Source organism: Myotis daubentonii, chromosome 3, assembly GCF_963259705.1.
Source record: "Myotis daubentonii chromosome 3, mMyoDau2.1, whole genome shotgun sequence".
Classification (NCBI taxonomy): domain Eukaryota; kingdom Metazoa; phylum Chordata; class Mammalia; order Chiroptera; family Vespertilionidae; genus Myotis; species Myotis daubentonii.
Window position 1 is genome coordinate 114,136,655 of NC_081842.1, and position 27,469 is coordinate 114,164,123.

Below are 27,469 nucleotides of genomic sequence, written 5' to 3' on the forward strand. Positions count from 1 at the left end.
CTTGGTGACTCTGATGCTTAGATACATGCTCAGACTTCTGCTCCTGGTGATAGATGGCACATGCTACTTGAATGACAAGTACAATGTCAAACTTTTGGAAGATTTTAAGTAAGGGACCAAGTGACCAGTTAGCAACAGTGTAGAGAATGGATTGTATATGCATATAAGTTCATTGGTTGATCTCTTTCCACCCACCCACCTTCTCTCTGAGGTTTGACAATCTGTTTGATGCTTCTATGTCTCTGGATCTATTTTTGTCCATCAGTTTATGTTCTTCACTAGATTCCACACATGAGTGAGATCATCTAATACTTATACTTCTCTGACTGACTTATTTCACTTAGCATAATGCTCTCCAGTTACATCCGTACTGTTGCAAATGGTAAGAGTTCTTTCTTTTTTACAGCTGCATAGTATTCTATTGTGTAGATATACCACAGTTTTTTAATCCACTCATCTACTGATGGGCACTTAGGCTGTTTCCAAATCTTAGCTATTGGACACAGACAATAGAGGAGTGAAGGCCTTGGGTGGGGGGAAGGGACAGGCTGGGAGAGGTCATTGGGGAAAAAAGGGGACATATGTAATACTTCCAACAATAAAGATTTAAAAAATAAATAAATAAAAATATGATTTAATATTTATAACACTAGAGACATGTAATTAGAGAGAAAAACTTTGTCTTTTTAATATTAGAGATGTATTGTTTTTTAAATAACTTTTATTTGTAGATTTGATCTTTTCATCTCATAACTGTTCTAACAAAAGGATTGTGTCAGTAATTTTAGTATATTTCATTATTCATATAAAATCCAGCAAATTCAATATACAGAGTAGAAGCTACATAGGTAATATTAATATTACTCATATTCTTTTATATGACACTAGAGGCCCGGTGCACAAAAATTTGTGCACTCAGGGGGGAGGAGGTCCCTCAGCCCGGCCTTTGCCCTCTCGCAGTCTGGGACCCCTTAGAGATAACGACCTGCTGGCTTAGGCCTGCTCCCGGGTGGCAGAGGGCAGGCCCAATCCCTAGGTGCAGCCCCTGGTCGGGCTCAGAGCAGGGCCAATTGGGGAGTTGGGGCGCCACCCCCTGTCATGCACAGAGCAGGGAGATTGGGAGGTTGTGATGCCACCCTCAGTCAGGATCAGGGTAGGGCCAATTGCGGGGTTGGGGCACCGTCCCCTGTCACACTCAAGGCAGGGTCGATGGGGAGGTTGCGGGGCCACCCCCTGTCATGCACAGAGCAGGGACAATCAGAGGGTGGGGCACTGCCCCGTCACTCACAGAGCAGGGCCAATCAGGGGGTTGGGGCACTGCCCCCATCACACACAGAGCAGGGCCCATCAGGGGGTGGGGCACTGCCCTCTATCACCCACAGAGCAGGGCCGATCAGGGGGTTGGGGCTCCGCCACTCTCACACTCAGGACAGGGCCAATGGGGAGGTTATGGCTCTACCCTGTCACACACAGAGCAGGAACCGTGGGGGGGGGGGGTTGGGGAGCTCCCCCCTATCAGGCACAGAGCAGGGCTGATCAGGGGGTTGGGACGCCTTCCCCTGTCACGAACAGAGCAGGGTGGATAGGGAGGTTGTGGCCCCGCCCCCTGTCACACACAGAGCCACAGGGCGATCAGGGGGTTTGGGCGCTGCCCCCTGTCACGCTGACCCCGGTGCCAGGAGGCCACATGGCTCCGCTGATCCCGGTGCTGGGAGGCATATTACCCTTTTACTATATAGGGTAGAGGCCTGGTGCATGGGTGGGGCTGGCTGGTTTGCCCTGAAGGGTGTCCTGGATTAGGGTAAGGGTCCCCACTGGGGTGCCTGGCCAGCCTGGATGAGGGGATGATGGCTGTTTGCAGCTGGTCACACACCCTTCAGGGTGGGGGTCCCCACTGGGGTGCCTGGCCAGTCTGGGTGAGGGATTGAGGGCTATTTTCAGGCTGGGGGTGACTGAAGCTCTCAACTGCTCCTTTTTTTCTTTTTTTCTTTTTTCATTCTGGGCCAGCTTTAGCTGTGAGGCTTGGCTCCAGCTCTTAGGCCTCTGTGGCTGAAAGTAGGTTTCTGGCCTTTGCATACAATGTTGTGATCCTGCTGGCTGAAGTCCGGTGGTATTTGTTACAGAGTTTCTTAAACTGCAGCCTCAGAGGCCTGCAGCGCAGGTGGGGAACATTGGAGTCCTCCGTCACTGAAGCAAGCAAGCCTCATGTTAGTTTCAAGCTGCCTGGCTGTCGGCTGCCATCTTGGCTGACAGTTAATTTGCATGTCTCGCTGATTAGCCAATGAAAAGGGTAGTGGTTGTACGCCAATTACCATGTTTCTCTTTTATTAGTGTAGATATTCATGTTAAGATTTATCTTTTGATTGTGATCTTCCTCTAAAACAGTGGTTCTCTACAGAGCAGGGTAACAATTAAAGAACCAGCTCTGGATAGGACTAAGGCGAGCCAGACTGATGAGTACAAGAACCAAAGGACCTTCACTACTGCAAATTTTTTTTTTCTTCTTTCACCTTTTAACTAAGAAACCAAGTTTTTTTTTTCTTCTTTTTCCATCACCTGATTTTACCCTTTTAATTACTATATTTTTATTTTTAACCAGTATTATTACTGCTACCATTTTACCATTTTTTAAAGTGCCATTTTATTTTCTCTTTATTTTATTTTGGGATTAGTGTTCTCCATTCTATTTTCATCTTTCCTTTAGCATCAATTTTCCCTACCTCAATTTTACCTCTGTGCTAAAACCCTCTCCCTCACTTTTCCCCTCTTGTTGTCCTGTTTCTCTTACCCTATTCCTGCTTTAGATTTTCCCTATTCCTTCTGTTTACCTCCTGTCAAAATTTCACCCTACTTAAATATCCTATTTCTAATCCACTGCTCTAAATCCTTATACAGTTAACCCTTATCTTTCTTCACTATCCAAAAATTTTTTTCTTCTTTTATCTTTCTATTGTTTTGTTGCTGTTTGCTTGATTGTTGAGTATATTGTTTTTTGTTGTTGTTGTTTGTTTGTTTGTTTTTGTGTCTGTGTGTGTGTGTGTGTGTGTGTGTGAGTGTGTGTGTGTGTTTTAGGACTGATTGTGAGGCTGTTTTGCTTTTTATTTTTATTTTTTTCTGCTGGTTTTTCCCCTCCCTCCACCCCACCCTCACCCCCCCACCCCCGGTTATTTTTGTGCTTTTGTTTTCCCTTGCATCTCTTGATATTATTGGTTGTTTCTAGTTTGCATTCATCTCCAGGGAACTGTTGCTGGAATTTATTGGGATTAGTGGCGGTTCTATAGGAGATTTCTCCTCATATAAATACTCACTTCCCCTCCTCTACTTCATTCTCTCTTTTCGCTCTTTTTTTTTTCTTCTTTTCTTCCCCCTCCTTTTTCCCAATTTCATTTTTGCACTCCTTTTTTTCGTCCCTACTTTTCTTTTCTTTTCTTTTTTCTCTTTTATCTTTTTCTCTTCTTTCTTCCTTATCCCCTAATTCTCTTAATTCAGGGGGTCACCTTTATTTGGGGTTATTAATATCGTGAATATATTTGTGTTTAGTGCCTGGTACGTGGTGCCTTGTTGTGTTGTATTTTGTGCCTTTAAATCAATGCAGCAGATCCAAGCAACAGCAGCCTCCTGAGCACCACACCCTCTGCTGAGGAACAGCAGCTGTATGTGAAGCCTCCCCCCACCAGCCAGAAGAGCCACCACAGCTGTGAACAGCACCCACCAGAGGAGCTGCTGCCAACTGAGGAGCAGCTGCTACCGCAACGACCTGAAGAGCAACCACAGCCCAAGGAGCCACTGCCATGCAGGGAGCAGCCACTGAATGACTCAACGTCTAGATATGTCAGTGAGATCAAACATTGGTAGACAAAGAAACCCCCAAAAGAAAGAAAAGGTGGACTCACCAGAAAAGCAGCAAAGTGTTACAGAGGCATGCAACATGACAGAAAAATAATTCAGAATAAGGGTCCTAGAGTGCATCAACTGTATGGAGGAAAAAAATCAATAACATATGCAAGAAGCTAGAAGAAACAGATGAAAAAATCAACAACTTAAGCAAGACCCAAGAGGAAATGAAGAGTGATATAGCAGCAATAAAAAACATCATTGAAAGTATCAGCAGTAGACTAGGAGAAGCAGAAACCGAATTAGTGAATTAGAAGACAAGGAAGCAAAACACACCCAAACTGAACTGCAATTGGAGAAAAATATCAAAAGACAGGAGGAGAACCTAAGGGAGCTTTGGGACAACATGAAACGAAACAACATACGAATAATAGGGGTGCCAGAACAACAGAAAGATGAACAAGGATTAGAAAACCTATTCGAAGAAATAATATCAGAAAACTTCCCTGAGGTGGGGAAGAAAAAATCACACAAGCCCAGAGAGTCCCGAACAAGGTGAACACAAAAACACCCACAACATGACACATCATAATTACCATGGCAAATGTTCAGGACAAAGAGAGAATCTTACAGGCTGCAATAGAGAGATGGAAAGTTACATACAAGGGATCTCCCATTAGATTATCAAATGATTTCTCGACAGAAACACATCAGGCCAGAAAAGAATGGATGGAAATTTACAAAGTGATGCAAAGCAAAGGACTGAATCCAAGAACACTCTATCCAGCAAGGCTATCATTCAAGCTTGAAGGGGAAATAAGAAGCTTCACAGACAAAGTAAAAACTAAGGGAGTTTATCACCACCAAGCCATCCATGGAAGAAATGCTAAAGGGACTGGTGTAAAAGAAGAAATAAAAAGCTCAGAAAGAAAACAGCCACACAAAAAAAGAAATGGCTACAAACAAGTACCTTTCAATAATAACTTTAAACGTAAACGGACTAAATGCTCCAAAAAAATGACATCGAGTGGCTGAATAGATAAAAAAACATGACCCATACATTTGCTGTCTACAAGAGACCCACCTGATTAGAAGGGACTCACACAGACTGAAAGTGAAAGGATGAAAAAATAACTTTCATGCAAATTGAAAGGAAAAGAAAGCTGGGGTAGCAATACTTATATTGGACAAAATAGACCTCAAAGTGAAGGCCATAACAAGAGATAAGGAAGGCCACTTCATAATACTAAAGGGATAAATACAACAAGAAGATATAACCCTGGTAAACATATATGCACCCAATGCAGGAGCACCCAAATTTATAAAAAAACTCCTGGAAGTTATCAAAGGAGAGATCGACAACAATACAATCATAGTAGGGGACTTTAATACACCACTGACATCACTGGATAAATCCTCTAGACCAGGGGTGGGCAAACTTTTTGACTCGAGGGCCACAATAGGTTCTTAAACTGGACCGGAGGGCTAGGACAAAAGCATGGATGGAGTGTTTGTGTGAACTAATATAAATTCAAAGTATCATTACATAAAAGAATAGGGTCTTTTTTTTTTTTAGTTTTATTCATTTCAAAGGGTCTGGATCTGGCCCGCGGGCTGTAGATTGCCCAAAGCTGCTCTAGATAAACAATCAGCAAAGAAAGAGAAATCCTAAATGACTCACTAGATCAGATGGACTTAATTAACATCTTCAGAACACTTCACCCCAAAGCTGCAGAATATACATTCTACTCAAGTGCTGATGGGACAGATTAAAAAATAGACCACATATTGGGTCACAAGCAAAGTCTCCCAAATTCAAGAAGATTGAAATCATAAAAAGCATCTTCTCAGAACACGATGGCATAATATTAGAAATAAACTACAATAAAAACAACCCAAAATACTCAAAACAGTTGGAAGCTGAATAGCATGTTATTAAATATCGATTGGGTTATCAATGAGATCAAGAAGAAATTAAAAAGATCCTGGAAAATAATGACAATGAAAACACAACAATCCAAAACCTATGGGACACAACGAAAGCAGTCCTGAGAGGGAAGTTAATAGCTCTACAGGCCTATCTCAAAAAAACAAGAAAAAGTGGTAGTAAATCACCTAACTCTACAACTCAAAGAATTAGAAAGAGAGCAACAAGAAAACCCCAGAGTGAGCAGAAGGAAGGAGATAATAAAGATTAGAGCAGAAATAAATGACATAGAGACCAAAAAATGATACATAAAATCAATGAAACCAAGAGCTGGTTCTTTGAAAGGATAAACAAGATTGACAAACCTCTAGCCAGACTCACCAAGAAGCAAAGAGAGAGGACCCAAATAAATAAAATCAGAAATGATAGAGGTGAAATAACAACAGACCCCACAGGAATACACATGATTGTTAAAAAATACTATGGACAGCTCTACTCCAACAAACTAGACAACCTGGAGGAAATGGACAAATTCCTAGAAAAATACAACATTCCAAAACTCAATCAGGAAGAATCTGAAAATCTCAATAGGCCAATAACTATGGAAGAAATTGAAGCAGTCATCAAAAAGCTTCCAGCAAACAAAAGTCCAGGACCAGACGGCTTCACAGGGGAGTTTAACCAAACATTCAAGGAAGAACTAAAACCTATCCTCCTGAGACTACTACAGAAAATGCAAGAGGAAGGAACACTTCCAAGCTCATTGTATGAAGCCAGCATCACCCTAATACCAAAACCAGGTAAAGACAACACAATGAAAGAGAATTACAGGCCAATACCCCTCATGAACATAGATGCCAAAATCCTCAAAAAAAATCTTAGCAAATCAGATCCAGCAGTACATCAGAAAGATCATACACCATGACCAAGTCGGATTTATCCCAGGGATGCAAGGATGGTACAATATCCATAAATCAATAAACGTGATACATCACATAAACAAATTGAAAGAAAAAAACCACATGATCATATCAATTGATGCAGAAAAAGCATTTGACAAAATCCAATACCCATTTTTGATAAAAACTCTCAGCAAGGCGGGAGTAGAAGAATCATACCTCAACATAATAAAAGCCATATATGACAGACCCACAGCCAACATCATACTCAATGGACAAAAACTAACACCATTTCCCCTAAGAACAGGAACAAGACAGGGCTGTCCACTCTCACCACTCCTGTTCAACATAGTACTGGAAGTATTAGCCATTGCAATTAGGCAAGAAGAAGAAATAAAAGGCATCCAAATTGGAAAAGAGGAAGCAAAACTGTCCTTATTTGCAGACGACATGATATTATACATACAAACCCTAGAGACTCCATCAAAAAGCTACTAGACTTAATACATGAATTTGGCAAAGTAGCAGGATACAAAATTAACCCCAAGAAATCTGAGGTATTTCTATACACCAATAGTGAACTTTCAGAAAGAGAGATTATAAAAACAATCCCATTTACCATCGCACCAAAAAAATTAAGCTACCTAGGAATAAACTTAACTAAAGAGGTAAAAGACCTCTACTCAGAAAACTACAGGTCGTTGAAAAAAGACATAGAGGAAGACATAAACAGATGGAAGAACATACCGTGTTCATGAATTGGTAGAATCAACATCATTAAAATGTCCATACTACCCAGAGCAATCTATAAATTCAATGCAGTTCCCATTAAAATACCAACGGCATACTTCACAGATCTAGAACGAACTCTCCAAAAATTCATCTGGAATAAAAAATGACCCCAAATACTTGCAGCAATCCTGAGAAAGAACAAAGTAGGTGGGATCCCAATACCAGATATCAAGATGTATTACAAAGCCACTGTTCTCAAAACTGCCAGGTACTGGCACAAGAATAGGCATATAGATCAATGGAATAGAATAGAGAGCCCAGAAATCGGCCCGAACCAATATGCTCAATTAATATTTGACAAAGGAGGCAAGAACATACAATGGAGCCAAGATAGTCTCTTCAATAAATGGTGTTGGGAAAATCGGACAGATATATGCAAGAAAATGAAACTAGACCACCAACTTACACCATACACAAAAATAAACTCAAAATGGATAAAGGACTTAAATGTACGACAGGAAACCATAAAAATTCTAGAAGAATCCAAAGGCAACAGAATCTCAGACATATGCCAAAGCAATTTCTTCACTGATACAGCTCCTAGGGCACTTGATACTAAAGAGAAAATGAACAAACGGGACTACATCAAAATAAAAATTTTCTGCACAGCAAAAGAAACCATCAACAAAACAATGAGAAAACCCACTGTGTGGGAAAACATGTTTTCCAATGTCATATCTGATAAGGGCCTAATCTCCAAAATTTATAGGGAACTCATACAACTTAACAAAAGGAAGATAAACAATCCAATCAAAAAATGTGCAAAGGACCTAAATAGACACCTTTCAAAAGAGGACATTCAGAAAGCCAAGAGACATATGAAATCATGCTCAAGTCACTAATCATCAGAGAGATGCAAATCAAAACAACAGTGAGGTACCATCTCACACCTGTCAGATTGGCTATCATCCACAAATCAACAAACGACAAGTGCTGGAGAGGATGTGGAGAAAAAGGAACACTCGTGCACTGCTGGTAGGAATGCAGACTGGTGCAAGCCACTGTGGAGAACAGTATGGAATTTCCTCAAAAAACTAAAAATGGAACTCCCATTTGACCCAGTGATCCCACTTCTATTCTAGGAATATATCACAAGAAACCGGAAACACCAATCAGAAAGGATACATGCACCCCTATGTTCATAGCAGCACAATTCACCATAGCTAAGATCTGGAAACAGCCTAAGTGCCCATCAGTAGATGAATGGATTAGAAAACTGTGGTACATCTACATGATGGAATACTATGCTGCTGTAAAAAAAGAAGAAACTCTTACCATTTGCAACAACATGGATGGAACTGGAGAGCATTATGCTAAGTGAAATAAGCCAGTCAATGAAGGAAAAATACCACATGATCTCACTCATTCATGGATAATAGAGACCATTATAAACTTTTGAACAATAATAGATACAGAAGCAGAGCTGCCTCAAACAGATTGTCAAACTGCAGCAGGAAGGCCAGGGAGGGTTGGGGGGCAGGAGAAAGGGGGGTAAGAGATCAACGGAAGGACTTGTATGCATGCATATAAGCATAATTGACATAAGACACTTGGGGGTAGGGGAGGCCAGGGGATTGTCAAGGGCGGGGGGGGGAGGGGGAAGGACACATATGTAATACCCTTTGTAATACTTTTAGCAATAATAAATAAATAAATAAAATGAAAAAACAAACAAAACAAAACAAAACAAACAATGGTTCTCAACCTTCCTAATGCTGCAACCCTTTAATATAGTTCCTCATGTTGTGGTGACCCCCAACCATAAAATTATTTTCGTTGCTACTTCATAACTATAATTTTGCTACTGTTATGAATCGAAATGTAAATATCTGACATGCAGGATGTATTTTCATTGTTACAAATTGAACGTAATTAAAGCATAGTGATTAATCAAAAAAATATGTACTTATATATTTGTTTTCCGATGGTCTTAGGAGACCCCTGTGAAAGGGTCGTTTGACCCCCAATGAGGTCGCGACCCACAGATTGAGAACCGCTGCTCTAAAACATTATTTATTACTCATAATAGCTATGAAGGTGTTAAAGATAACCAAGATGAAAAGGGAATGTATTTCTTGTAAAATAACACAGTCAATAAAATCCCTAAAGAAGAAAAGGTTACTCAGCTCAGGTCTGAAACCCTATAAATATCCTCCCTTCTGAGATACTGCTGAGATTGTTAAAGTAGCTTTCTCCTTTACTATGGAAGGTCTAATAGGCTTAGCTTTGCTTGATCAACAGCTTTCCCACGGTGTCTTTGTAGATCTGGAAGTCCAGAGCTTGTTGGGACAAAGGGAGGAAGAAGCAAAGAAAGTGTTATGGAAGATGACTATTCTACCTCTATCATTTTAAAGTTCAGAGTCTTAGCATGAGATCCAAGTAGAATGAGTCCTAGATTAAAATTTAAAGTGCTTGGTCTATGGCAAATCCATTGACTTAAGCCTCTCAGTGCCTTAAGATCCAATTCTACTAATTAATGTAAAAATAAAAATATTAAACTCTGATCCACCTTCAAAAATATAAAGTAATATTTATAAAACATTGAGTAGTTGAAGGGAAAGTTTAACTTCATAAAGCAAAGAACTGTATTATTTTCTGATTAGAGTGGAACTTTTAATTCACAAACAACCATCTATCCCTTTGAAGTACCAGATGAGATTTTCCAATTCCTCAGTAAGTGCCTTGAAACCAACCTAATTATGTTTTACATTAATTTAGATCCTATTAAAATAGGCAATAGAGCTAGCATCTGGGTGTTAATTTTCCTTCAAATAGTAAAATAGGTAATAATCCCAGAGCCAACAGAGCCTTAAAAATAGACATAATCCTAAATTACACAGAATAATGATATATAAAAGAAGGAGTACAAACATTGGATGATAACCATACAAGGCTTTATTCGGGTTATGCAAATTCAATTTTAAAATATTGCTTTTCTCAAAAGACCCAAAGCATGCTTGTTGTCACAGATATATTAAAATTCTGCTGACTTTGAAATGCATAGAAATTTATTGGTTCAAAAGAAGAGAAAGTAGCTACACTGCTCTCTGGTTTGAATTTCCCTTCGGTGATTGTTTTCTCATCATCTATTTGTTATTTCCTTATACATTGTATGGGCCGGTGTTACAACACACCAATATAAATCTTTTCAGTAAAACACAACAGACACTCAGAAAATGAGGGCCTAGAAACCATAAGTTGTGGTGTATCATCTTGCAAAATCTAATAGAGTGCTGGGTCAACTCCTTGAGGTCACTAAATAGAATTGTTGGCAACTCCAGACAATTACTTTTTGTATTTTCCCCCCTGAACACTTTCACCATCTGTCTTCATGCCTGATCTCCCCAATCACTGTAAACAGTTCAAAAACGAACGAAGGAAAAATACTGGCAAGCCCATATGCCAAACTAAATCATCCAGGAGGCCAAATGCCTTCGGAATCCAAAAAATGGTTATTAATAGACTTGTAATTAGTGATTAAAACTCCAGGGAGTATTTTGTTTTCCTTTTAACCTTAAACTCCTCTTAGCTTCCATGTACTCTCACTCTAAATGTGATGCCATACACCTGTGCCACTTACTGGGAAGCAGCCTAGAAATTACTGTATGAAATGTGTCCTTCACAGCATGTCTACTTTGCCTTCTATTTTTAGTGACTAGTTATTCTCTAAAATAAGATCAGAGCCTAATTCTATATGGTCAACCATCAGAAATTTCACCATGTAGAAATTAGGAGATACATTAAAAATGAAAGCAAGTTTTAAATAGTAGTGATATTTCTGGCATATTTAAGCTGAAATGGTAATACCTAAGAAATGAATATTCAAGTAGGAAAACCAGTCAAGCTTTACTACATTACCATAGATTTAATAAATGAGAAGTAAATTATATTAAAAGTACATTTCTCTACTATCAATTATTCTGAATATTTAACTAGTCAAAGACTATACATTTGCTTAATTAAAATTTGTTTTATATAAACAGGCACTTCACCTCTAACATTGAAAAATAGATATGAGAAAACAAAACAATAATGATTTGAGATTCATGCAATTTATTTCAAATAATTTATGTAGATGCTCTGCCATCAAGGAGGAGGAGCATAATGCCTATGGCTTTTGTGTGGGCTGCATGTGTGACTTCCTCTCAAAGAGCCCATGATGGAAAGGGGGAACTAGAGAGTAACTTGATGGTGGAGAAACCTGACAAATACCACCTCAGCCAGCTTACCAAGCCAATGTCAACAGTCGTGACACCTATTGATGGTATGTACCCTTGATGTGATATGGTGAAATAACACTACACTCTGGATATTACATCCCCAATCCATAACCCCAGTCTAATCATGATAAAAAACACCAGACAAATTTCACTAGAGAGGCATCCTAGAAAATTCTTCAAAACCATTAAGATCATAAAAAACAGTGGGGAGAAAGATGGCAGCTGATAAGATGGCAGGGAGGAGAGAGTGTGAGTAAATGAGTGAGATGGGCATGTGTCGACCTGTGTGATGTGTGTGGTGAGGAGGGGGAAGTGCGGGACAGGTAGACATTTCAGGAGTCTGGGAGACTTGCAGATCAGGCTTCCTTATAGGGGAGACCCTGCTACCACCACACTCTCAGGCCAGTGCTGCTTTAGCACAGAGCCCATGCCATCTTCCAGAGGGCAGCAATGGAAGCCAGAAGTGCAGCCACACCAACACCCAGGCCAGCTTTGGACACCACCCCCCAACTTGTGCAGGGAGCTGGTTGCCAGCCAAAACCCGAGTGGAACCACCACCGTGCCCCGGGCAGTGAGCAGTGTGGTACCACACCTGGGGCCCAGATGTCTGCAGTGAGTGCATGCCAGAGAAACCTCTCAAGCTGAGCCTCTACTTTGGAGCCAAAACCCAGCATCTCAGGATCCTGAGCTACAAGTCCCAGCACTGTGAGTGCAAATCAGGGGTTCCCCAGACCCTCTGGTCCCCCAGTCTGAGTGCAGTTCCTAGGATCAGTGCACACCCTGCCCCTCCCCAGGACAGACAGAGCCTTTGGGCTGACTCATCTCTGACCCTGGCCTTTCTATTGTGCAGGCTCTGCCCCTGGTGAGCTCAGAGCTGCTGGTGCAACTTGGTATGCCCAGCCACAGGTCACAGGACCATGCTGCATGTGCACTGCCAGAGGCCATAGGACACCATCTTGCTTTGGGTGCCAGGGCCACACAGTGAATTGCATGCCAGAGGTCTCTGGGTGCTCATAGGGAGTCGAACACAAGAAAAACTGTGTAAGCGCCCCACCGACCCCTAGAAACTAATGTGGACAACTGAGGGACCAGAACCAGGGTAGAAAGGGGTACAACTCAGAGCCCAGACAATAAAGGTGTTAAACTCAAGGCAGATGCACCCTCCAGATTAGCGAGTATCAGATCATTGAGCCACTAGGGGCTTTAACCTCATAGACCCCAAGCATGGATCCCAGGGCCAGAAAAAGACAGCAAAATGGGGAGACAAACAGACCACAACCAAAGGAAAGAAAAGGAGGAGTCACCAGAAAATAAAACTACATGAAATGAAGGCAAGCAATATGTCAGAGAAAGAATTCAGAATAAGGGTCATACAGTTCCTAAATCTGCTGGATGAGAAAATCAACAACATATGTAAGAATCAAGAAGAAATGAAGAATAAATAACAATTAACACATTGTTTGCAGGTAGTTTTTATCCCCCGCTAACAGGTGGCGCGGGCCATTTTTGCTAATTTTTTGCGCAAATGGCAACGTTCAGTAAAATTACAGTAACTTTAGTTTACGTATTTATACGTTACCCGCATTCTACCGCTAGTCTATAAAAAACATATTAATACGTGTCCCGTGCTCTACTACACTGGTAGAACGTATAAATACGTAAAACGTGTAAACACGTTTCCCGCATACAATGTGTTAAAAAGGGCGGTTTCAATAGTAGACGAGAAGAAGCAGAGGAACGAATCAGTGAGCAAGAAGACAGGGTAGAAAAACACACCCAATCTGAACATCAATTAGAAAAAAATTAGGAAGCAGGAGGAGAGCCTAAGGGACATTTGGGACAATATGAAATGAAGCAACATCTGTATAATAGGGGTGCCAGAAGGACACGAGGAGGAGCAAGGATAAGAAAACCTATTTGAAAAAAACAATGAAAGAAAACTTCCCTGATTTGGGGAAGAAAAAACTCACAAAACACAGAGTCCCAAACAAGATGAAGACAAAAAGACCCAAACCAAGACATGTCATAATTACAATGGCAAACATTAACAACAAAAATAGAATCTTAAGGGCTGCAAGAGAGAGACAAAGACTTAGCTACAAAAGATATCCCATTAGATTATCAAATGATTTCTCAACAGAAACACATCAGGCCACAAGGGAATGGAAGGAAGTATACAGTGATGAAAGGCAAGGAACTGAATCCAAGAATACTCTATCAAGCAAGGCTATCATTCAAAATTGAAAAGGAAATCAGGAACTTCACAAACAAACAAAAAAGTCCAAGGGATTTTATTAACACCAAGTCAGCAATGCAAAAAATGCTAAATGGACTGTTGTAAAAGAAGAAATAGAAAGGGAAGAAGGGGCATAGGCATAAAGGACAAAAATTACTACAAACAAGTACCTATCAAAAATAACCTTAAATGTAAATGGATTAAATGTTCCAATCAAAAGACATAGGGTGGTTGAATGGATAATAAACCATGATCCATATATATGCTGTCTACAAAAGACCCACCTCAGAACAAGGGACTCACACAGACTTCAAATGAAGGGATGGAAAAATATTTTTCAGGCAAATGAAAATGAAAATAAAAGCTGGGGTAGCAATAATTATATCTGACAAAATAGACCTCAAAATGAAGGCCATAGCAAGAGATAAGGAAGGCCACTTCATAATACTAAAGAGATGGATACAACAAAAGGATATAGCTCTAGTAAACATATACACACCCAATTCTGGAGCACCTAAATACATAAAAAAAAACTTCTGAAAGATATCAAGTTAGAGATCAACAGCAATACAATCATAGTAGGGGACTTTCATACCCCACTGATATCACTGGATAAATCCTCTAACAAAAATCAGCAAAGAAACAGCAATCCTAAAGGACTCACTTGATCAGATGGATTTAATTGACATCTTCAGAATGTTTCACCCTAAAGCTACAGAATATACATTCTTCTCAAGTGCATATGGGGCATTTTCAAAGATAGGCGACATATTGGTACACAGGCAAAGTCTCTTCAAATTCAAAACGATTGAAATCATATCAAGCATCTTCTCAAATCACAAAGGCATAATATTAGAAATCAACTACAATAAAAAATCAAACACTTGGAGGCTAAATACCATGTTTTTAAACAATGAATGGGTTACCAAAGAGATCAAAGAAGAAGTAAAAAACATCCTTGAAACAAATGACAATGGAAACACAGAAAACCAAAAATCTCTGAGACACAGTGAAAGCAGTCCTGAGAAAGAAGTTCATAGCTCTATAGCAGCCGTGGGCAAACTATGGCCTGTGGGCTGGATCCGGCCCGTTTGAAATGAATATAACTAAAAAAAAAAAAAATGACTGTACCCTTTTATGTAATGATGTTTACTTTGAATTTATATTAGTTCACACAAACACTCCATCCATACTTTTGTTCCAGCCCTCTGGGCCAGTTTAAGAACCCATTGTGGCCCTCGAGTCAAAAATTTTGCCCACCCCTGCTCTATAGGCATATCTCAAAAAAAGAGAGAAAAACTTGTAATAAATTATCTAACTCTACAACTTAAAGAATTAGAAAAAGAGCAACAAGAAAAGCCCAGAGTGAGCAAGAAAAAATAATAAGGATCAGAGTGGAAATGGATGATGTAGAGATAAAAAAAAACATACAAAAGATCAATGAAATCAAGAGCTGGTTCTTTGAAAGGATAAACAAGATTGATGAACCTCTATCCAGGTTCACCACCAAACAAAGAAAGAGGACCCAAATAAACAAAATCACCAATTTTGTAACAGGGATAGCTTACCAACCTTCAGTGGCTTTAATGTGAAAGTATTATTTTATTTTCCTTTATAAAACAGGAGTGTCCCCCATTCACTACTAGAGGGTATTTCTACAGATTTGTTCCTCCTAGTGTTATGGGGAAAAAATAGAACATTGGGGACTAGTTATTGTTATCAGAAATATTAATTATGCTGTTAAACATGATTGCCCTTTCTATTCAAAGAAAGGATGTATTAACCTGGCTGGGAGTCATACACCCCTGGGGACCTGGGAGTCAACCTTGGAATTTGGTCCATTCTTATTCAAGAATTGCACATTATTATGGAAGCATTAACCTTGTTGCCCAACCCAGCCTGCATAGCTTACTTCCCCATGCCTGTAATCCCTACTTCCCCATGTAATCTTTGTCCCTCTATTCATAAATAAGGGAAGAGCAAACCAAAATTACTAAAAGGTAGAAAGCCAAAATTACATTGCAGATATACAGACAGAAATCCCACTAGCTTGAGCTTTTTCTGGTGGTTGAAGCCCTAAGAGGGAGAGCAAGAAGAGCCCCCAAGATGAAGAATTCTTGGCAGCTGCTAGGACATTCCTGCAATCTCTCTCACACTTTTCAACCTCACCACACATAGCTAGGCTTCCCCAAAGTGGGATTTGCCTCCTCTTTAAAAAAATTAAACAAAGAGACACAAAACATCAACACTCTTATACAGGCATGCACAACACACTAAAAGTTTACACCACAGAATGTGTCCAGTATTAAAAACCACTAAAGCAATGTCTTTTGTCCCTGGTTGGGGAACTGCCCCTCTCTAGAATGTCAGCATTCTCCAAATGGACTATGTTTTAAAAAAAATGGGCTGGGGCCTTTTCTAGTTGCCTCTACCTCCCTTTGACTAGGGAAATCTTTCTAGCACATGTGCCATCAGCCACATGTACCATTCATACCTTCTTCTTTCCCCACACTCACATCCTCTTTGCTCTGGAGAAATTCAGTAATGGCCTGGCCATCTACTGTTTCTTTTCTATGGTAAGAAGGCTAACCCCCATTTTGTAAAACTACTGTTTGGAATTCTCTGCTATTTTTTTATATGGCCTCTTATTATAAAATAATAATAACTTTGCTTTCCAGCCTGCTTTAGCCTGCTTGAATAATAAGGAAGATAAACTTAGCTGTCTGACCTGGTAGGCCAGAGACTAGATACGTTCATACTCTCAATGCCATGCCAGGTGTATTTTTTAATTGGATAGAACTGTGTTGTTTTCTAGGCCACCAATGAGATAACCACTGAGCACACATAGGGATGGCTCTTTAATAAAAAGGGAAGTTCTGCTTGTAGCTTTTCCAGAATTTGAAAGGCATTTTTCTCTGGGCCCAAACTCTCCTAGCATTGCTTGATTTATTCCGGTTCTCTGTAACATTATTGGCTCCCTGACCGAGAAAAGCAACCCATGCTTGGCCTTTTAGTCTCCAGTGAGTGGACTGGGTTTGGAGTCCAGGGGTGCCGGACAGGCCTTTGGGAGGCGCACGCGCTGCTGATCTTAGCAGAATTAAACCAGGGTACTCTGGGCACTCCTGGACCTCAGCCCAGGACCCAGCCAGCATCTGGAGAAAGTGGACGGACACTTCTGGACCTGTCAACAGAATCGGTAAGGTAGGGGCCCCAGTCAGGCAGGCTCACTCCAAGTGAGTAGAAAGCAGAGCTTGATCACCTCCCTGGAAGCCATACAGCTTCCTTAGGCAATTAGTCAGGAATTGGGTGGATTGTTTAAACTCTGAGTGAATGACAGGTGAAAGTGTGTGAGTGTGGAAGGAAAGGGCCTGCCCTCGCCTCTCCTTTGTGTGGCTCCATGACTTCAGTTACAGAGTCTGAGTTGGCCCCAACCTGCAGTTCTGCGAGTCGTCATACAGCTTAATGGTGACTCACCTCCACTTGGAGGTGACCAGGTCTGGGGTTTATATGGGTGCACCTTAACTAAGATGAATCTAAGCTCACAAGGGGCTCGGCAAGGTGGGTATCGGAGTGAGGATCTGTGTCTCATGCCACCGATCATCATGGGGTTGGGACAGAGTAAACCCACTGTTCTCAATTGCATGTTGAAAAATTTTTAAAAAGTGATTCAGGGAGAAACCAAGATGGCAGCATAGGTTAACACCGGAGTTTGCTGCCTCAAACAACCACTTCAAAAATACAACTAAAAGACGGAACAGACATCATCCAGAACCACAGGAAGGCTGGCTGAGTGGAAGCTATACAACTAGGAGGAAAAAGAAAAGCATACCAAGACTCAGAGGAGGTGCAGTGCTGAAGTAAAATACTAAGGTGCGGAGTGCATGCGGAGCGGGCTGGTGGCTGAGGGCACAGTTGTCTGTTTCAATCCAGAGGGAGTTTCAGACTCTGAGCTCCAGATCCGGGCAAGTCTCTAGGGACCCAGACTCAAACGGGACTGTCTGGCTTCGGTCGGAACTCGAAGGCAGCTTTCTCTCCAAGGTTTTCAGTGGTTGCTGGGACTCTGAGAGGCAGAGCCCCTGGGGAAGGAACTGAGAGCAGCCATAACTGCTCGCTCCACCCTCCCTGTTGATCCCCTGGGACCTGCCCCGCCTAAGCCCTGCACAGAGGCATTTGCTGGATAGCCTCAGGCAAAGGCTAGATCAGCACCACCCTAGAGATCCAGCACAGAAGTTCTCCCACTGCAGACACAGCTGAATCTCACAGCCAGTTGGCCTGGAGGTCAAATACCCCCCAGTGTTACCTGCAACAATCAAGGCTTAACTACAACAAGACTGCACACAAAGACCACAAGGGGGTGCACCAAGAAAGCATAAAAAATGCGGAGACAAAAAAACATGACAGAAATGGAGGATATAGAGCTCAAAACCACACTTTGAAAGTCTTTCAATAATTTTCTGGAAACTGCCGATAAACTTGATGAGATCTACAAGAAATCTAATGAGACCCTCGATGTTGTGATAAAGAACCAACTAGAAATTAAGCATACACTGACTGAAATAAAGAATATTATACAGACACCCAACAGTGGACCAGAGGAGCACAGGAATCAAGTCAAAGATTTGAAATGCGAAGAAGCAAAAAACACCCAACCGGAAAAGCAAAATGAAAAAAGAATCCGAAAATACGAAGATAGTGTAAGGAGCCTCTGGGACAGCTTCAAGCGTACCAACATCAGAATTATAGGGGTGCCAGAAGAAGAGAGAGAGCAAGATATTGAAAACCTATTTGAAGAAATAATGACAGAAAACTTCCCCTACCTGGTGAAAGAAATAGACTTACAGGTCCAGAAAGTGCAGAGAACCCCAAACAAAAGGAATCCAAAGAGGACCACACCAAGCTGACTCTGACTAGGACAAACTGGGCTCTTTTTAGCTGGGCCTCCACAAGCCCACGGTCAGAATGAAAATTGGCGGCCAGACTGTGGACTTTATGGTTGATACGGGAGCGGAGCACTCAGTAGTCACACAGAAAGTAGTGCCTCTCTCAGGAAAGGAAGTCACCATTATTGGAGCTACTGGAGACCAGACCCATAGAACATTCTGCTGGCCTCGCCGATGCCAACTTGGCGGACACCGAGTAATTCATGAATTCCTGAACTTGCCAGATTGTCCAGTACCTCTGATGGGTAGAGACCTTTTAGCCAAAATGGGGACAGAGTTCAACTTTGCCCCAGATGGCTCAGCACAGCTGTGCCTAGGTAAGGAGACTTCTCCAATGATCCTGTCCTTAGCAGTGCCCCGGGAGGAAGAATGGAGACTTTATGCCCCTCAGTCAAAGGCCTCACCTTTAGAACCTGAATTAGAGGAAGAATTTCCGCTGGTCTGGGCAGAAGGAAATCCCCCTGGCTTGGCCAAAGATCGTGCCCCAATACTAATTGACTTAAAGCCTGGGGCAAAGCCTGTCAAAATCCGCCAATATTCAATTCCAAGGGAGGCACGCCTAGGAATTCGGGTCCACTTAGACCGGCTACATCAATGGGGACTCCTTAAAAGATGCCAGTCACCATGGAATACTCCCCTCTTGCCTGTCGAAAAGCCTGGGACTAATGACTACCATCCAGTACAGGATCTGCGGGCTGTTAGTGAGGCTGTTATAACCTTGCATTCAGTACTGCCAAACCCCTACACACTTCTAGGACTCATTCCATCAGAAGCGGAATGGTTTACATGCCTAGCCTTTTTCTGCCTCCGATTAGCCCCCTTCAGCCAGCCCCTTTTTGCTTTTGAGTGGGAAAACTCAACTACGGGGGTCAAGGAGCAGTTCACCTGGACCAGACTTCCTCAAGGATTCAAAAACTCCCCTACTCTCTTTAGTGGAGCACTAGCATATGATTTGTCTAAGTTCCCAGGACAGGACTTGGGGTGCATTCTACTTCAATATGTAGATGACCTCCTCCTAGCCAGCTCCACACGAGCTCAGTGCTGGGAGGGGACTCAAGCCCTCCTGAGACTGTTAACTGAAACAGGTTACAGAGTGTCCAAGAAAAAGGCACAGATTTGTCAGAAGGAACTCAAGTTTCTAGGCTTCCAAATCGCCCAAGGGAAACGAAGGCTAAGGACTGAAAGAAAGAAGGCAGTATGTGCCATCCAAGTCCCTAGCACCCGGCAGCAGATTCGGGAATTCCTGGGAGCAGCAAGGTTCTATCGAATTTGGATCCCAGGGTTTTCAGACCTGGCCAACCCTCTCTATGAAGCTTTAAAAGGGGAAGACGAGGCACCCATTGAATGGGGCCCTGAGCAGGAGAAAGCCTTCATCAGCATAAAGGCAAAGCTCATTGAGGCCCCAGCACTAGGGCTACCAGATATGACATGGGACTTTAAACTCTTCGTACATGAGAACAGCAGGGTAGCCCTAGGAGTTCTAACCCAGGAGTTTGGACCTTGGCAAAGACCAGTAGCCTATCTCTCCAAGCATATTGACCTGGTTGCCTCCGGGTGGCTCCCGTGTCTCAACGCCCTTGCAGCCATGGCATTATTAGTCAAAGAAGCAGATAAGCTTACCCTAGGATAAAACTTAAATGTAAAAGTACCTCATTCTGTTATTACCCTAATGGAAGCTAGGGGGCAGCACTGGCTAACTCATGCTCCAATGATTGAATACCAAAGACTGTTATGTGAAAATCCTAAGGTACGACTAGAAGCAGTAAGAACTCTTAATCCTGCTACCTTTCTACCCATTGCTGAAGGGGCCCCTGAGCATGATTGCCTAGAAGTCCTAGAGGAGGTTTACTCTAGCCGGCCAGATCTAACAGATAAGCCCCTAAAGAATCCAGACTTAGTATTGTTCACAGATGGCAGTAGCTTCTTAGATGAAGGAAAAAGACAAGCCGGGTATGCAGTGGTATCAGACTTTGAGACAATTGAGGCACAGGCCCTGCCTGAAGGATGGTCAGTGCAGAGGGCAGAACTTTGGGCCCTCGCCAGAGCTTTAGAACTCAGTAAGGATAAGCATGCCAACATCTACACTGATTCACGCTATGCCTTCGCGGCCCTGCATATTCATGGGGCTATATACAAGGAAAGGGGGCGCCTGCCGGCAGGAGGAAAAAGAATGAAAAATAAAAATGAGATTTTAAAGTTACTAGAAGCCATTTGGGAGCCTAAAGAAATAGCCATCATTCATTGCAAAGGTCACCAGTAAGAGAAAGACTCAGTGTCAGAGGAAACCAGTATGCTGACGCCACAGCAAAGCAGGCTGCCAAAGCACCAGCATAGATCATGTTGGCCCCTGAATTACCTGAACCTCCAAAGTACACTCCTCAGGAGGAGGAATGGGCCCAGCAAGAAGGGGACCAAAGAACAAAAGAAGGTTGGTGGATACTCCCAGATCATGTCCCAGAACAATTAGCCCATAAGGTAATCCTCCAGCAGCATGAAGTTACTCATTTAGGAAAGACTGCTCTAGAAGCATTGTTAGGCAGATACTACCTAATTGCCCGTCTTCCTTTCTTGTGTGCCTCAGTTTCTCAGCGTTGCCTCCTCTGTGTGCAAAACAATGCCAAACAGAGTCCTGTGGGACCGATAGGAGTTCAGCACTACGGGCAAACTGCCTTTGAGGACTTAGAAGTAGACTTTACAGAAGCAGGGCCTGGCAGAAGAAATAAATACCTACTAGTCTTTGTTTGCACCTTTTCAGGCTGGGTTGAGGCACATCCCACTCACACAGAAAAGACAGAAAAGAAGAGAGAAGTCGTTAAGGCATTGCTAAAGGACATAATTTCGAGGTATGCAATGCCTCTGACCATAGGGTCTGATAATGGCCCAGCCTTTGGAGCATAAGTAGTACAATTGGTAGCCTAGGCTTTAGGAATTAAATGGAATCTACATACAGCTTACAGGCCTCAGAGTTTAGGGAAAGTAGACACATGAACTGTACTCTAAATTAGGCTATGTCTAAGCTATGCCAAGAGACAACCCTACCCTGGACAGATATCTTGCCTCTTGTACTCCTGCGGGTACACTGTGCCCGAGGGCCAGGGTAGGTTTCTCTCCCTTTGAAATTCTATATGGCAGACCCCCTCCCTTAATTCGCCCAAAGGGAGATTTGGGGAAAATAGAAAACTTAGAAAACCAGAAGCTACTACAAGGACTTGGAAAAACTGTCTTTGAGGTCCAGAGATGGGTTACTCCGACTACCCATCTCTCTAGGACAGTGATGGCGAACCTTTTGAGCTCGGCGTGTCAGCATTTTGAAAAACCCTAACTTAACTCTGGTGCCGTGTCACATATAGAATTTTTTTTTGGTATTTGCAACCATAGTAAAACAAAGACTTATATTTTTGATATTTATTTTATATATTTAAATGCCATTTAACAAAGAAAAATCAACCAAAAAAATGAGTTCGCCTGTCACCTCTGATACGCATGTCATAGGTTCGCCATCACTGCTCTAGGAACAGCTGTACATCCTTATAAACCTGGAGACCAGGTTTGGGTAAAAGATTGTAAAAAAGAGCCCCTTAAGCCAATTTAGAAGGGACCCTATCCAGGAATACTAACCACCCCCACAGCTCTCACAGTTGCCGGACTGAACACCTGGATTCACCACTCCTGGGGGAAAGCAGCCCACCAGCCGAGCGATGCTCAGCCTGAGTGGAAGGTGACCTCTGACCAGAAACACCCCCTGCAGATCACCCTCTAGAACAGTGGTTCTCAACCTTCTGGCCCTTTAAATACAGTTTCTCATGTTGTGACCCAACCATAAAATTATTTTCGTTGCTACTTCATAACTGTAATGTTGCTACTGTTATGAATTGTAATGTAAATATCTGATATGCAGGATGGTCTTAGGCGAGCCCTGTGAAAGGGTTGTTCAACCGCCAAAGGGGTTGCTACCCAGAGGTTGAGAACCACTGCTCTAGAAGACATCGGACTTGGCTGATCAACCTGCTCTAAGAAATTCAGAAACACCCTGTTAAATTCTCCCTTACACTAATCTTTCTTTCTTATCTTCTCTTAAAGGTAAAATGCTCTGGTATTTCTGAATAATCATTTTTTTTATCTTTTAATAATTCTCATTTTGTCTTTTTATGAGTACCACCAGAACCCAAGGCTAGTCCTAGGAGGAGAACTCTTCTTCCCTTGCTGGGACACAGGAGCACCATAAAATTACTGCTTCCTACACAGCAAAGGAACAAGATGAAGCTAAGGCTAATTCTTTTACTGTTACTGAACGCTCTTAATCCCGACCACTCTCAGGTCTACACTCTTCCTCTAGAGAGCCTCCTGAGTCCTCACCATCTCTACCAAACGCTTAACCTCACCCTCTACCTCTTAAATCAGATCAACCCAGGCTTAGCCAGGGAATGCTGGCTCTGCCTTTCCCTCTCTTCTTCAGCATATGTTGCTGTCCCTATACCTACTGAGGGATGGAACCTGGCAAAAATCACCAAGACACATCATAATTAAAATGCCAAGAGCAAAAGACAAAGAGAGAATCTTAAAAGCAGCAAGAGAAAGAAACTCAGTTACCTACAAGTGAATACCCATAGGACTGTCAGCTAATTTCTCAACAGAAACTTTTCAGGCCAGAAGGGAGTGGCAAGAAATATTCAAAGTGATGAATACCAAGAACCTACAACCAAGATTACTTTATCCAGCAAAGCTATCATTCAGAATTGAAGGTCAGATAAAGAGCTTCACAGATAAGACAAAGCTAAAGGAGTTCATCACCACCAAACCAGTATTATATGAAATTCTGAAAGGTATCCTTTAAGAAGAGGAAGAAGAAGAAAAAGGTAAAGATACAAATTATGAACAACAAATACACGTCTATCAACAAATGAATCTGAAAATCAAGTGAATAAATAATCTGGTGAACAGAATGAACTGGTGATTATAATAGAATCAGGGACATAGAAAGGGAATGAACTGACTATTCTTGGGGGAGAAAGGGGTGTGGGAGATGCAGGAAGAGACTGGACAAAAATCGTGCACCTATGGATGAGGACAGCGGGTGGGGAGTGAGGGCGGAGGGTGGGGTGGGAACTGAGAGGAGCGTAGTTATGGGGGGAAAAAAGAGGAACAAATGTAATAATCTGAACAATAAAGATTTAATTTAAAAAATTATCCCTGAAAATTAAAAAAATTAAAAATAAATAAATAAAAATAAAAAGCTTCTGTACAGCAAAAGAAACCATCAACAAAACAACAAGAAAGCCCACTGCATGGGAGAACATGTTTGCCAATGTTATCACCGTTAAGGGTTTATCTCCAACATTTATAGGGAACTCATACAACTTAACAAAAGGAAGATAAACAATCCAATGAGATAATGGGCAAAGAACCTAAATAGACACCTTTCAAAAGAGGACACTCAGATAGCCAAGAGACATATGAAAACATGCTCAAAGTCACTAGTCATCTGAGAGATGCAAATCAAAACAACAATGAGGTACCATCTCACACCTGTCAGACTGGCTATCATCAACAAATCCACAAACGACAAGTGCTGGAGAGGCTGTGGAGAAAAAGGAACACTCGAGCACTCCTGATGGGAATGCAGACTGGTGCAGCCACTATGGAAGACAGTATGGAGTTTCCTCAAATAACTAAAAACGGAACTCCCATTTGACCCTGTGACCCCACTTCTAGGAATATATCCCAAGAAAGTAGAAACACCAATCAGAAAGTATATATGCACCCCTATGTTCATAGCAGCACAATTCACCATAGGTAGGATCTGGAAACAGCCTAAGTGCCCATCAGTAGATGAATGGATTAGAAAACTGTGGTACATCTACATGATGGAATACTATGCTGCTGTAAAAAAGAAGAAACTCTTACCATTTGCAACAACATGGATGGAACTGGAGAGCATTATGCTAAGTGAAATAAGCCAGTCAATGAAGAAAAAATACCACATGACCTCACTCATTTATGGATAATAAAGACCATTATAAACTTACGAACAAAAATAGATACAGAGGCAGAGCTGCCTTGAACAAACTGTCAAACTACAGCAGGAAGGCTGGGGAGGTTGGGAGGCAGGAGGCGGGGCGGTAAGAGATCAACGGAAGGACTTGTATGCATGCATATAAGCATAACCAATAGACATAAGACACTGGGGGTAGGGGAGGCCAGGGGATTGCCAAGGGCGGGGAAAAAAAGGAGACATATATAATACTCTTTGTAATACTTTAAGCAATAAAACAATTAAAAAATAAAATAAATTTAAAAAAAGAAAAGAAAAGATATGATACGCAAAATAAGTCAGATGAAAAATGTCAAGAATCATATCATTTCATTCATATGTGGGATAAAACTGAAAGTAACAAATGAACAAATAAGACAAATAAAACAAACAAACAAAAACTCATAAGCACAGACAACAGTATGAAGATTACCAGTGGAAAAAGGGTTGGGAGAGATAGTAAAGGGTAAAGGAAGTCACATATATGGTGATGGAAGGAGATTTGACTTTGGGTGATAAACACACAATGCAATATACAGATGATGTATTATAGAATTGTACACTTTGAAGCCTATATAATTTAATTAACCAATATCACTCCAATAAATTTAATAAAAATATTTTAAAATAAATAAATAAAATGGTATAAACAAACAGAATAACCACAGAAAAAAAGAAGAATTGGACTAGGCTCCAGGTTTCAAACTCAATGTTCAAATCCCATGCCTATTAAAATGACACTTTGGAAAAAAAGACTTGGATATCTAGACAATAGCTTCCAACTAAAAAACAGAAGAGCAATAGAGTAGGTTTTATTGGGTCATTGAGTTTCTGGTCTGGGGCATGTCATTCTGATTTTTAAAAAAAGTCTACTTCTCATAATGTTACCACACTTTCAAAAACAGAATTAGAATTTTATAATAAAAGACAATACCTATTTGCAAGTAATGTACATAGTTATACATTATATAAATGTATAGTTATCGAAATAGAAATCTTCATTGCACCACCCCCCACAACAGACACATATACCCCTCAAAGACATTGATGCCTGCCTCTTTATTCCCGAATTGAAGAAAGTTTAAAAGCCTGGTGGCAGAAAGTTACTGAAGGTATGCAAAAACAAATTTTGAGATGAGAAAATTCAATGTTTTGCTTCTGTGATTAAGAAAAATTTATAAACACCACACTTTTTTGCATATTCATATGCACTTTTCTCTTTTCTACCTAGACATATGCCCTCAAAAGTACTCTAGCACTACTTATACAACAGAAATAACTTAGGTCTGGCCATTTGGTTGGAGCATTATCCCAGGCACTGAAAGATCTCCAGTTTGATTCCTGGTTAGGGCACATGTCCAGGTTCTAGGTTCAGTCCTGATCAGGGTGTGTACAGGAAGCAACCAATCAATGCTTCTCTCTCACATTGATGTTTTTCTCTCTCTCCTTTTTCTTTCTTCTCTCTCTAAAATCAATAAAAACATTTACTAAAAAAAATAAAAAGGAGTACCTTAGTTCTACTCCAGTCTACATTAAACCAAGGATATCCTTTCTTTTTATCTGTTTTGTTTGGTTCAAAGGACATTCTTCATTGAAAGAAAGAACTTTAAATAATTCAGTCATAAGTGAATCTGTTTTGTAATAACTTTAATCACAAAGGCTAATAAGGAAAATCACCATTTTAATGAAAAGCATACTTAGCACAACTAAGTTTGAAATGCATGAGAATATCTTGTTTGATAACCTTACTGCCCTTCTTATTGAAAGCCTACCATTATCTACACTAATAAATGAGAAACATGCAAATTAACCATCACTCCACCACTCCACTACACCCACCAGCCAATCAGGAGCAAGTATGCAAATTAACCCAACTAAGATGGCGGCAGCCATGGAGCTGGAGCAAGAAGGAGGCTTGGGTTGCCCCCGGCGATAGAGGAAGCCAAGCTTCCCACCTGCCCTGGCCGGCCCTGGGTACACTCAAGGCTACAAAGTTTCAATTATAGAAGATAAATAAATCCCAGATACCTGCTTCCAGCCTGCCCTGGCCTCTGCTCAGGGAGGCGCAAAAAAACAAAAAAGAAAAAGAAAAAAAGGAGAGGCTGGGAGGTTGGGTTGCCAGGGGGTGTGGCTAGCCTGAAAACAGCCATCAGCCCCTCACCCAGGCTGCCCAGGCACCCCAGCAGGACCCCCTTCCCCATCCTGAAGGGGCTGTGGGCAGTCTGAAGATGGCCATTAACCCCTCACCCAGTCTGGCTGAGCACCCTAGCAGGACCCCCACACTGATCCGGGACACCTTTCAGGGCAAACCAGCCAGCCCCCACCCATGCACCAGTCCTCTATACTAATAAAAGGATAATATGCTAATTAGACTGGGAGACCTTCCAGATGTTCTTCTGGACAAAGCCATGGTGGCGGGGCCGAGGTAGAGGCGGTTAGAGGCCAAGAGGGGAGAGCAGTTGTGGGTGATCAGGCCAGGATGAGACAGTAGTTGTGGGTGATCAGGCTGATGGGGGCAGGGCCATTGGGAGTAAGCAGACCAGCAGGGGGTCCAGTTGGGGGCAAGTAGGCCATCAGTGGGGGTCAGTTG